Here is a 13,540-nt window from a genome sequence, read left to right on the forward strand (position 1 = left end):
CCCACAACCCAGACCAGTGTCTTCATGGCAGCACCACCCTTCTTTTTACATACGTATTTCACTGTACCATCGGGTTAAACAGTCACCTTCCTTTAAGTCCTCAGTATAAACCTAGAGTTTTTTGCACACTAGGCAATATATTTTTGACAACTGAGAACAATTCCAGGCAGTAAAATAATATGATCTAATACTTATAATTTGTGAGATGGGCTAATATTTGCTTTTTAAATTCGAAGTAATTTCTCCATACACCAAACACCAAGAAAACAAACAAAAACACAAATTGCACAAGCCAGTCAGCGGTTTTCATATCATGATCAAAGCATCAGAGGATATCAGAGACATCTTTATTTTCACTTATATTAAAAGGGAATGGAGAGAATTTAACATTGAGGGGAAATATTACACATTCTCTTTTTATAGGCAGTGTAATTATTCAGATCATCTCTGGAGGAAGCAAAATAATGACAAATTAAAATGCCTTTTGAATCCCATCTACTTTTATAATTGTTCATCTGCTATAGTTGTTATTGCTCTAAACTTCTCTGTATTTTAGTCAGTATCCTGCACAAGACCAAAAACACATGGAGAATTTCATTGATATTAACAGATGTTGCAGTCATCAAGATAAAAAAAACATTTTTAATTTGAGACAGATGTGCTGTATAGCTCAGGTATTTAAAGATATCTCCTGAAATGTAATGGAAATCTAGCCTTAGAGAGAGAGAGATCATTCCTGAAGGATAAATGTAATTTATTCTATAGCTTTCTTAGGATGGAAGTTACTTGTAGAACAGAATAAAAACAAATGCAGCATAACAAAATATCACCCCTCTAAAATGCAACCACATAAAACCAAAATGATGGGGTCGAATTTAGAAGTTGTTTGCAAAAATGCATTTATGGGGCAGAAAAAAACCCTAAAGGTTTATGGTGCTTTTTGAAAGTGCTGAGGGATGATATGAGAAGGTTTCTGTGATGGGGATGGAGTTCCACATCGTAACAAAGCGAATATACTATTGCCTGCCAGCTTGAGAGCAATGGTGAGCTCCCAAGATGGTGGTAATTTGTAAGGGCAGTCAATGTGAGGTTCAAGGAGTAGGATTCAGATGAAGCCAGTGCCAGGAGCTTGTAGGACTTGGAAAACCAGGAGTGCCAATTTAAAGTCAATCTGCCACTTACTTTGCTGATTCTGGACAAGACCACATGCAGTGGACCTGCCAAACATCTTATCTTTTTAAGTTTTAATTTTAAGTTTGAGGCTAACATGGGATGGGTTTGAGGCATTATCACAGGTGAAAGAAGAGAACAATCTGAATGAAATTTGGAATGAAATGACAACTGTCATGCTCAAATTTGCCCAATCACATGTTCCAAAATGTCAGCATTGGACCACACTATGGTTAACAGAAAAAGTGTTTGGACAGGCAAAAAACGATGCAGAATGACAGAGTGACTTGAAGACTGAAGCACCTAGGAAAGAGTACAAAGAACTGAAAAGGCAGATCTGAAAGCAGGCTAGACCAGACAAGAATGAATACATTAGGATAAAGTGTGAGGAACTTGAGAGTCACAAAAAGAGTACTACAAAAGGTCAGTATGTTCATAATGGTCAGACTTGTTATCAGAAAGTTTCACCTATAATCAAGCATAATACAAGATCATGATGGCAGAGTCCTCACTGAAAGTGATGATACTAACCATGCTTGGACAGATTACTGTGCCAATCTGTATGCCTCATCACAGCCACTTACAATACAGGACGACAGAAAGAAGCACATAGAGCCAGAGTCATCAATCCTATGAGTAGAACTGGTGCGTACTATTATGAAAACAAAGCCTGGGAAAGCACCAGCGGTAAATAACATACCAGTAGAATTGTTAAAAGAAATTAGTGACCTCAGTACTGATATCATGGAGCAGGCAACAGCAAGTGGTTTACCAGTGAGCAGGACGTGCAACATGGGTGTATTCTGTCTCCAAGCCTTTTCAGCACGTACTCAGAATTTATTATATGACAAGACCTGGAAGCTTTTGACAGAGTGGAAAGAGCTGCGATTTCCATTGGTGAATATGTCTTAACCGACCTCACAGACTCCGATGACATGATGCTCCTTGCTACAAGTACCGATACAAATGTTGGAGTTTGTAAAACCTGTAGTAAGGAATATGGTCTGTACTTGAATGAGGTGAAAATGAAATGCATGTACACTGACATGATTAATAGGATGCAAGCAGACATCATGATTAACAGTCAAGCTGTAGAGGGAGTAGATGAATTCAATTATTTGGGATCATACGTATCCAATCAAGGAGGCTGTTCCAAAGAAATCAAAAGATGACAAGAATGTCTTGCTCAGCAATGGCCTCCCTCAGGAAAGACTGGAAAAACAATGGCATCTCAAAATGTGCAAAGGCTCAATTGGTGACAAGCTTATTTTTTTCCACAGCAACTTACAAATGTGAAACTGCACAATTGCAGGGGGAGTAAAAAATACACTTTTGCATGGCAGCCAACATATGGGAACTCGGATTGGAATGCCCCTCATCCATTTACTGCTTTTCCCCATCTCTTGTGTCTTGGAATACAAGATTCTTTAGGGTAGGAGCTGTCGCTGCAACCCTTGTCTGTGCAATGGGACCCTAATCAGTGCCTCTAGATGCCTTCATAATACAAATGGAATGTAATAATAGCATGGTATAGAGGCATGCCAAGAACCTGTCTTGCAACGCATCCCCTGCCCAAAGGATAGAAAATGGGGTTGGTGGTGCTGGTGCTGGTCAGGGGGAATTCTACTTCTATGTCCGGGTAAGGAGGGAAGCAACAAGACAGTGCTTGAACACTAGACTGAGGAGAAGATAATTCTGTGATGTTCAGATACGACTGTGATTAGAAGCATACAAGTGCAGACAGACAGAAAGCAAAGAGTCTGTCCCCTTTTTGCCAAGATGAATGCCCTGATTATTGTGGCATCAGGTATCTATCCAATTGCACAGCATCCCGCAGTGTCGGATGAAATGGACAGACAGGCATCCCATGTCTTTGTGCCTGCAGCTAATGCCTGGAAACTACAACTATAAAGCCCAGATAACACAGGAACAGAGGAAATGGGGAGCTATTGCTACGCATTATTGTCTCAGCGCCTTCTAAGTACACATGGCCTATGTTAGATCCTAGAGTTAGGCACATGTTTCCACCCCATCAGGCTGTAAGTATTTGTTTACACTTTCTTAAACAGAATAAAAAAAAATATGGAAATGCAATCATGGTGAAGAGTGACATTTACAATATTTTGATTAGCTCAGATTTCTGAATGGCAAAGCAGCTTATGTTAATAAATACCCAACTCCAATTAGACATCTGCATTCACAGTCTAAATAAAACCTACAGCCATCAAGCATGTCATTTGCTTCTCAGTGGGCAATAAATCCCCTGGGCTTTCGCAAGAAGATGCACAATGATTAAGTGAACAGCCATGGGTAACGATCTGTCATGTGTTCATGATCTTCAGAACACTCTTGTCCAGGATGACATGGCAACTTGTCAATCTCCAGTTGTTCATTTGGGCACCATCCTGCGCTCCTCATTCAGGAACAATCTCCCATTGGCTCAATGGGAACTTTACTTTAGTAACAACTACAGGATTGGGCCCATCTTCTCTTATTAGATTTCCTCCTCTGAAGCCCTGGTTTTGGGTATGTCTACACTACAGCCGGGGGTGTGAATGGCAGTTCATGTAGACCGACCTGTGCCAGCTGTACTCTTGCTAGCTTGCTAACAGTAGAAATGAGGATGCCATGGCTTGGCCTTCAGTGGTAGCTGCACAAGTCCCACAGACTCCCCAGGGCACATACTCACTTGTGCCGCCAGCACTGAAGCCTGCACCAAGACATCCTCATTCCTAATTTTAGCAAGCTAGCTAGAGCACAACTAGTTACTCCTGAGGGAATTCTGCAGCAAAAAATTAAAAATTCTGTGCACAGTATTTTAAAATTCTGCAAAGATCTATTTATCAATAATAAATGTGGAGGCTCCAGCATGGCAATGGGGAGCACAGGCCACTGGCTGAACGGGACATGGACTTGGTGGTGAGGCTGCACTCACCCCGATATAGCACAAGGGCAGGACCTGCCCTAGAAATGCCCCAGGGCCCTGCCCCTCCATGCCAGCCGCACCAAGCACGGGCAGGCAGGCAGGCTTAGCCCGGCAGGATCCCAGCGTGTGGGGGGAGAGTTCTGTGTGGGGCAATTTGGGTCTGGGTGGCTCAGTGGGAGGTCTCAGTGGGTGGGGATCTGGATGCACAGGGGTCTGTTGCAGGGTTCCAGGTGCAGGAGCAATGGGACTCTGCAGGGGATCCAGGTGAAGGTGGTTTGGGCTCAGCAGGGGGTCTAGGTGTGAAGGGTTTAGCAGGGGGGTCTAGGTGTAGCTAGTTGGAGTTTGGGTGCAGGGACTCATCAGGGTGAGGGTTGGAGTGCTGCGGGGCTCACCAAGGGGGTAGTCTGAGTGAAGAGGGATGGGAAAGAGGTCCAACTGTAGAAGGTGAGGCCCAGCGGGGTGAGGGTTGGTGTGGGTGGGCTTGATGGGGGGTTCTGGGTGCAGGGATTGGGTGGACAGTGGAGCAGCTCCCCATACAGTGACCCCTCCCCACATGGCTGAGGAACAATGGGAGTGGGAAGGGCAGAGCTTTCTGTAGCTGGGGAAGGGGTTCAGGGAGGGGTCTGACATGGCCCAGGCTGCTATTTCAGGAGAAGAGCAAGTCCCGTCCTTCCCAGCCCAGCGGGACTAGTAGCTGAGCAGGGTAGGAGCCACCAGCTGAGGCATCCCCAGCCCCACATCCCCACCTCTCCCTGCAGTGATTTACCTCTCCGCCAGCTGCTCCAGGTAGCCAAAACGATGCGCTCGCGTTGCTGGGGAGGGGCACATGACCGCTCCTGAGGCTTCCCTTTGCTTCCCCTTCAGAAAGTCATTTTTCTGCAGGGAGGCAAAGAAATCTCTGGGGGACATGAATTGTACGCATGCACAGTGGTGCAGAATTCCCCCAGGAGTAGCTAGTGCAGGTGTGTCTACACAAACTGCCAGTCTTACCCCTGGCTGCAACATAACGGAACCCTTTGAGAAAGGAATTATAATTATGTGGGGTGCATGAATGGCACCTGGGAATGGATAAATGACTGGTTATAAAAATACAGAGAGCAAGTGAGAGCACCAGCAGATAACAGGGAAGTTTATTTGCTGGTAAAAGAAAATAAACTGAAAAGAGGGAAGATAAAGTTCCTGTTCATGGAAGTTGGTGTCATTATCAGCTGCATCATAAGACACTAACTACTAGAGGCTGAGAAGAATCTGATGTATCTGCCCCTCATCGCCTACAGCCAAGACATCTCAAGCTCTCAGTACTCTCAGGTAGGTATAAATCAGGACAGCTCCACAGCAGCCAATGAAGCTACAACAAATTACAACAGCTGAGGAGCCGGCCCCCAATGGTCTATTAGCTACAAATAAGATAATAAAAGAAACATGATTTCCACCCAAGTTGTTGCTGGTTGCATCGGACTGACGCGAGGCCCAACAGAGCGGATGGAATCTGAATACAACAAATACAAGGGACAGATTTTGAAAGCCCTGTTTTACCACAAAATGGGTGTGTGTTGTGGTCTGTCTGGCAGTGAAAGGGAGATGGGAAATGCTGCAGAGACCAATGTGAGAGACAGCATTGCTATGACGGAACCGGAGCCACACGAGGGGACAGTTTCTCTATCTCAGAATCTTCTTCCTGAAGTCTAGATTCTCATTAGTAGTAATATATTACAGTTGCGCCATGAGGCCTGCACTGAGACCAGGGCTCCCCTGTGCTAGGCACTGTACTCACACACAGCTAGTGACAGTCCCTGCCCCAAAGTGCTCATAATCTAAACAGACAAGATAGACAAAGGGTGGAGGAGAAACTGAGGCACAGAGAGGGACAGTAGCTTGCCCAAAGTCATGCGGCATGTCAGTAACTAAGCCAGGAACAGAATCCAGGGCCCTGACACCCAGTCCCCCCCGTATCCTCAGATGAGGGGTCTAGGGCACAGGGAGATTAAAGGGCAGATTTTTCATAAATGCTTTTCAGCCATAACTTCAGTTGAAGCCAAAGGGAGCTGCAGCCTGAGTAACTCACCCCAGCTCACACAGGGACACTGACAGAGTCAGGAGTCGAATCCCAGCGCAGTGCCTGTCATGGTATAATTCCCAAATCTGGACTTTAGCGTCCAAAATCTGGGTACCAGCATGAATCCTCTAAGCTTAATTACCAGCTTAGAACCTGTAGCGCTGCCACCAACCAGGAATTCCAGTGCCTGGTACACTCTGGCTGGCCCGCCCCCCAAACCTTCCGGGACCGCCCAAAGACCCAGATCCCCTGGATCTTAATACAAGGAAAAGTAAAACTCTTTCCCTCACTAGTGCACATCCTAGGCTTCCCTCCCTGGGGTTCCCCCTAGAAGATCACTGTGCTTCGAACTCCATCAAACAACACAGAGAAATCTGATTTCTCCTCCCTTCCCCTCTCTTTCTTTCCCCTCCTACTGGCATATCCCTCAGGTAGAGAGGCGAAGATTGACATACACGTTCAGGGCACTGCTGGTTTGCGTCCGCTGCCTCCGTCGGTTGCGTCACGATGATTGCCTCAGCCCCGGGGACACTATGAGCAGTGAAGTACTTACGGACGTAAGCAAGTTCTTCGTATCCCCTTCTCTTTTGCTATGCTCCCACCACATTCACCATGGTTTATTTACACCTGAGACGATATTCACCTTCCAAACAGTGGTCTCAACTCTAGAATATCATTAAGACTATAAATCCATAGAAGGACAAAAGTCACACAGCAATATGTACATAGTAAAAGTACGCACAAAACAAAAGATGCTCTCTAAGTTAATACAGATGATCAATATTACACGGTACTTTCTACGGCTTACGCTCTTACTCAAACAATCAGGAATATCATGCCTTCGAATCTATTCATGCAAATGGTACTCGACTTACATATGTCCAGCAAGACATCACTACATTGTACGTTAATGCAGAAACACAATAAAAAGACATAACTGGCGGTTTTACATTATCACTATTCTGTAGAGAGATAAAAAACTGATAAGCAGGGACATTGCTCATAGAAACCCGGTTATACACTATCCTGTCCAGACTAGATGAAACTAGTCCATATATCGCACTTAAATCAAAACATGATAGCTTCCTCGCTCCCGTTGAGATTGATATAAGATCTTCTTCGCGCGATTGTCGAGGTCAGGTTTCTTGTTTTGCCGTTGTGTGTGAAATCATGCTCTTACAGCTAATAGATGAGAATTAACAGCCTTTCAGTAGTATCTGGTTTTTACTACACACATGCAAACTTCACCAAAAATAATCCTTCACTCTTTGCATGTTAAGGTCAATTGGGCCTGTGTAGTAACATTAAGCACAATTGGAAGGTTATGGCACCTACCTTTTGTGATTATTGATCAACCAGGAAGTACAATACACATGAATCGTGGGGCAGCGCATGTTGAAAACACCTTTAAATAGCTTGGATCTACTAGTGCATATTTAAAAACGTCCGATCCCTGAATGCTGTTTAATCTATAGTGCGAAAACACCCTGAGAACTATCTCTCGGAGACGTCGCAAGCAGAAGTTCCTCACTAAGATCAGTGATTTCCTGCAGAGATACTCTCTCTCCAGTTGACACTATTGCGGGAGATGATATGCAATCTACTGTTACCTGTGCAGATCTTATAAGACTATCAGAATGTATGTGTTTCTACGAGGACATAAGTAGGGAATGGCGAGATGCTCATTTCTACTTCTCAGAATATCTTTACTGGTTTGACTGATATCAGTTAGTTATTCAACTAACTGTGGGGTTATCTTAGCGAGCATAGCATCTTGTCCTTCACTTGATACTTTCAGGATACCTATGTAGAACACACCCAGAAAACAAGACCAATTTCTGTAAATTGGAGTCGCCTGGAACTATGCTGAGCACAGTCTATCAGACAGTGATAGAGCGAGGCACTAGAGTAATAGTCTATGTAACGCATGTTAAATTAATCGAGAATGAACTCATGTGTATAGTGTTAGATTGGCCGTTAGGATGTCTTGATTACTTTACAGTTATTACTTTCCTGTTCCTCCATGGCTGGTAAGAGTATATCGTGTTCCACTCTGCTCTCTCAGGGTTTAGCTGATCAGCCGTCATCTCCTGGGTGTCGAAAGAATTTTCTCCAGGTAGAGACTTGGCGAGCGAGCCACTGGAGACATTTGTAACGTATTCCGTCTTCCAGCGATTGAGAGCAGGGCATGGGGCACATTGCGTGCGCAATGGGTTGCTTCTGGCGAGCTCTGTGGAGGTGGCGTCGTTGCTAAAATGAGCCAATTATCTAGGGATCTCTCCATGTAAAATCAACACAGTACGCTAAGCTTCGCCTTCCTCTGCAGCGTGGGGCATGGGTCACTTGCTGGAGGGTTCTCTGCACCTTGAGGTCTTTAAACCATGATTTGAGGACTTCAATAATTCAAACATAGGTTAGAGGCTTGTTACAGGAGTGAGTGGGTGAAATTCTGTGGCCTGCGTTGTGCAGGAGGTCAGACTAGATGATCATAATGGTCCCTTCTGACCTTAAAGTCTATGAGTCTATGTGACTGTCTTCAAATGGTTCCCAGTTAATGTGACCCTTCCCCACATTATTGCAGCCCTGCACAAATCCTGCCTTCCATTTGCCATCGGTCCCCATGGAAACTAGGCTGCTTACAGTGACTGTGATCCAGTGCAACAGGGCACTCACAATCACACACCATGCCATGCCTCCTGCTTCATGAACCATTCTGTTTGCTTGTTGTTCATTTTGCAGGTGCGGGGGTGTAAAAAGAACACATTTATTTTTGGAAAGCAAGTCAGACAATGACTCAATCACCTTGGCACTGTTTACAAATCCCTAATTAAAGGTTTAGTTCTCATCCCCCACTGCAGATGTTCCAGAGTCCAGCCTCATTTCAGAATGTTTGTGTATGTGCATGTGTGTTTGTGGGCATGCATGCACGCAAGAACTATGTATCTAAACTACAGATTCACAAGGTAAAATTTAAAAAAGTAGCTCTCACTCATCAGCCCTGCACACGAATGTCTAACTCTCACCAAACCTGCCAGGAGGACTACACAAGCACTGGGGTGAACATATTCTGCAGCGTCGCAGATTTTTGCTGCTTATATAAGAAACCCTCTTCTGTATCTGGTTCTAATCCCTTCAGTCCCGAGGTTCATTATAGAATCTCAAGTGGATCTGTATTTTCTTCTTTTTTATATATAAAACTTAAAATATTTATGGTTTTTTGGGGGGAATAACGAGGCTCTTAGATGTAGCTTTGCATATTCACTGGCCAATGGAAAATCAGAGCTGACAATGCTAGCTGCATCCCTCTACATCTCTTATTAAATGCTGAAATATCAACCTAGTCAATTTCAGCAATTCTTTCCCCCTGCCACTTCTTCCCATCTTTGGTCAACCAAGTTCAGCAGTCCGGCATCCAGGATTCAGATCTGACTTTAAAACTCCTGTAGTGAAAGGTGGGGTGAGGGGAAAGAGGGGAAATATGAAGAGTCAGTTAGATGGACTTTGAGTCCCAGCTTTGCTGACCGAGCCCCAGGACCATCAGCTTTGATACTGAGAAATGAAGGAAGGTCAGAATAACATGCAGGGCCAGTGCAAGGAAGTTTCGCGCCCTAGGCGAAACTTCCACCTTGCACCCCCCCAGCGAACCCGCCCCCCCCCCCTACAGCATGTAATTTTAGCATCCGACCCGGGAGCCCCCCCCACACGGCAAGCTACCCCGTGTCCACCGTGACAGTAACCCCATCTCCCGTACCACCATGGCAATAGACCCGCCTGGGAGGGGGACTTTTTCCCCCCCCCATCTCCCCCGCCCGCACGGCAGCTAACCGCTGGCCGAGGAAGACTTCCCCCTCTCCCTCCCGCGCATGGCATACACCCTGCCAAGGGAGACACCCCCACCCCCCATTGGCAAGTAATTGCCTGGGGGAGACTTCCCCCTACTCTCCACCCCCCCCGCCATGACAGCTAACCCTCCTAGGGAGACTTCCCTCTCTTCCCCCCCATGCAGCTAACCCTGCACTGGGAAGACTTCCCCCTCTCCTCCCACATCATGGCAGCTAAACTCTGCTGGGAGACACCCCCCCACCCGACGGCAGCTAACCTGGGCCTGGGGAGACTTCCCCCCTCTCCCCCCCCCCCGCCCATGACAGCTAACCCGCCTAGGGATGACTTCCCCCTCTCTTCCCCCGCCACGGGCTGAACCCTGCCTGCGTAGCCCGCCCCAGCTCACCGAACTGAGCACACTGGCGGCTGCTCTTAATTCTCTCCCCTCCCAGGCTTGCGACGCTGAGTTGGAGGAGACTGAGGAAGCGGGCTGTGATGCTCAAGCGAGGGGCAGAGTGGATGGTAAGCATGGGCGAGGAGCTGTTCCCTATGCGCCCCCCGTACTGAGGCAGCACTCCCGACCCCCCCAGCTCACCTCCACTTCCATCCGCCTAGGGGAACTTAGCGCCCAAAGCCACTAGGCGCCTTAGGGGCCCCGCCTAGTTGCCCTAAATGGTGGCTTTCTGGCCCTGAACAACATGGGCTGCTAAGCAGCTGCTCAAAAGACTGCTATTCAGTGAGTTATTTAAGCATATTGTGGGGATGGTTGGCTTGATTGTTACCCTAAATGACCGCTTCAGTACGTAATAGAAATTTATTGTTGGGTTCACTCCTGTTTTTATATGGCTCTGTCTTACAGTGCTTCAGAACGCCTAATCTGTGGTAATTTGCGTGTGATCATCTCCATGCCCAATCTGTCCAAGAGCATGTCGTCCTTTATAAAAATATTTTGGAAAGTGTGTCAGTTCATAATAACGTTTTTGGTGCCTTAGATACAGCGAGTCACTAGCAAACCCTTTGTGTTGAAAAGGGAATGCAGAGAGGAGGAGGAGGAGAGCAGCCCACGTGATAGAGGGTCAGGGTATAATATAGGGATACTTAAAGACGTTTAGACGTGCACAAAGTCTATGGACCGCGAACTGCATCCTGAGGTGCTGAGGGAGTTAGCTGATGTGATTGAGAAGCCGTTGACCAGTATGCTTTGAAATTCATGGCGAACAGGAGACGGGTTCCCAGGGACGGGAAGAAAGCAAATATAAGTACCTATCTTAAGAAAGGAAAAAGAAAATCCAGGGAACTAAGACCAATCAGGTCTCACCTTCAATCCCATGGAAAATCTGGAGCAGGTGCTGAAGGATCCATCCTGAAACACTTAGAGGGGAAAACAAGAGTGAGTCAGAAGCCAGTCCAGCCATGGGATCACAAGGTAAAAACTGGAAATTGAATCAACGGGCTCAGCGGGTAGGTATCAATGGCACACTCTCTAGTATAGCAACCAGTAAACAAGTGGTGTGCCCCAGGGGTCTGTCTTAGGGCCCCGTTTCTATTCAATGTCTTCATTAATGATCTTGATGAATGGATAGCTTGCCACATTAAGTAAATTTGCAGATGACACCAAGTTGGGGAGTGGTGGACACGCTGGAGGGCAGGGATAGGATTCAGGTCAGACTTAGAACAAATTGGAGAAGTGGGGCCACAAGAAACCTCATGAAGTTCAACAAGGACAAGTGCAAAGTCCTGCACTTAGGACAGAAAAACCCATGCACTGCTACAGCTGGGGACTGTTTGGCTAAGTAGCAGTGCTGAAGAAAAGGATCTTGGGGTTACGGTAGATGGAAAGTTGAACATGAGCCTACAGTGTGCTCTTGTAGCCAAAAAAAGGCTAATAGCATACTGGGCTGTATTAGTAGGAGTGTTGCCAGCAGATCGAGGGATGTGATTATTCCCCTCTATTTCGGGGGTCACTGGTGAGGCCGCATCTGGAATAGTTGTGTCCAGTTTTGTGCGCGCCACACTACAAAAAGGACGTGGAACAATTGGAGAGAGTCCAGCGGAGGGCAACAAAAATGATTAGAGGACTGGAGCACAATGACTTATGAAGAGAGACTGAAGGAACTGGGCTTATTTAGCCTGCAGAAGAGAAGACTAAGGGGGGATTTGATAGCAACCTTCAACTACTTGAAGGGATGCTCCAAGGAGGAGGGAGCTAGGCTGTTCTCAGTGGTGACGGAGGACAGAACAAGCCAGCAATGGTTTGAAGTTGCAGTTGCGGAAGTCGAGGCTGGATATTAGAAAAAACTTTCTGACTAGGAGAGTGGTGAAGTATTGGAATGGGTTACCTAGGGAGGTGGTAGAATCTCCATCTTTAGAGCTATTTAAGTCCGGCTAGACAGACCGCACCCTGGCTGGGATTATTTAGGGAAAATGGTCCTGCCTTTAGCAGGGGGTTGGACTAGATGACCTCATGAGGTCCCTTCCAACCTTTTGATTCTATGATTCTATGATAAGGGGAAAGTATCATCACTAACCAAAGATAACAGGAATGTTTAAAGGGGTGCAGCATATAGGAATAGGAATTGGCTAGGTAAGACATAGGTATAAGTTAAAGCAATAATGCAATGAATCTACAAGCCTCAAGGCCTGTAAGACAACAGTTTAGTTAAACTAATCAAGCCACCCCAAAAGCCTTAGCATAAGCAGTTAACCAGGAGTAACCCTAGATTATAAAATATCACAAGAATAGAATGCTGTAATAGACAAGTGTGTATATTGCTGAAAGAATGGATGTGTCTTGAATCACTGAAATTCACTGGCTGAGAAATGATTAGAACAACAACATTTGCCAGTGCTATTCACTTATGCCAAAGATCTTGTAAGTAAAACACCTCCATCTGCACTGATTTCATAGTCATGGGCATCATCTGTGTTAGGGCAGACCTACATAATGCTTAAACTTTCTAAAATCTTTTAGCCCTTATTACTGTAATACCCATACTGCACACTCATCCAAGCCCCAGAGAAATGCTTGTTTCAGTTCAGTTGCCTGCTTGCTATAAATAGAAGAGACTCCTACATGAAACAATGCACCAGATGTATTCCAGGAACAGATTTGGTCCAGATGAGCTTGGTGCTGGACTTGGGGAATTAGGGGGGAAAGGTAATTGTTGAGAACCCTTTATCTTATCACTAATTCTGTGCTGGCCTGGTACAGTCTATCTTAGAACAGACCCTTCTAGTGCATCATCCCCCATCAGCCCCATCTGAAAGAGGATACAGCCCCAAGAATTTCTTCAAATGAGCGAGTAAAATCTGTTTCAGACCAATTATAAAAATGAAGTTTTTATTTTGTGTAAATCCAAAATGCCAACCCTATTCTGTCTTACACATCTGCACTTCGCTACAAGAGATGAAGAATTCTATATTCATTTACTGAGTCACTTAGCCTAAAAGAAAATGGTAAAAGAATGAACAATGAATAGACGAAATAGAATAACCAAAGCAATTTCCCATAAAAATTGGTCAGATGAACATCTTTAATTGGCATTCTATTATTACATTTGTAACAT

The 13,540-nt window shown here is 45.6% G+C and overlaps 1 protein-coding gene across 5 annotated transcripts in view; it reads right to left on the reverse strand.

Moving 5' to 3' along the window:
• Window positions 1–13,540, reverse strand: part of ZMAT4 (zinc finger matrin-type 4) — a 193,951-nt gene that overhangs the window by 5,398 nt on the left and 175,013 nt on the right. The gene's annotated exons all lie outside the window — the stretch shown is intronic.

This window comes from Chelonoidis abingdonii, chromosome 2, assembly GCF_003597395.2.
Source record: "Chelonoidis abingdonii isolate Lonesome George chromosome 2, CheloAbing_2.0, whole genome shotgun sequence".
NCBI lineage: Eukaryota > Metazoa > Chordata > Testudines > Testudinidae > Chelonoidis > Chelonoidis abingdonii.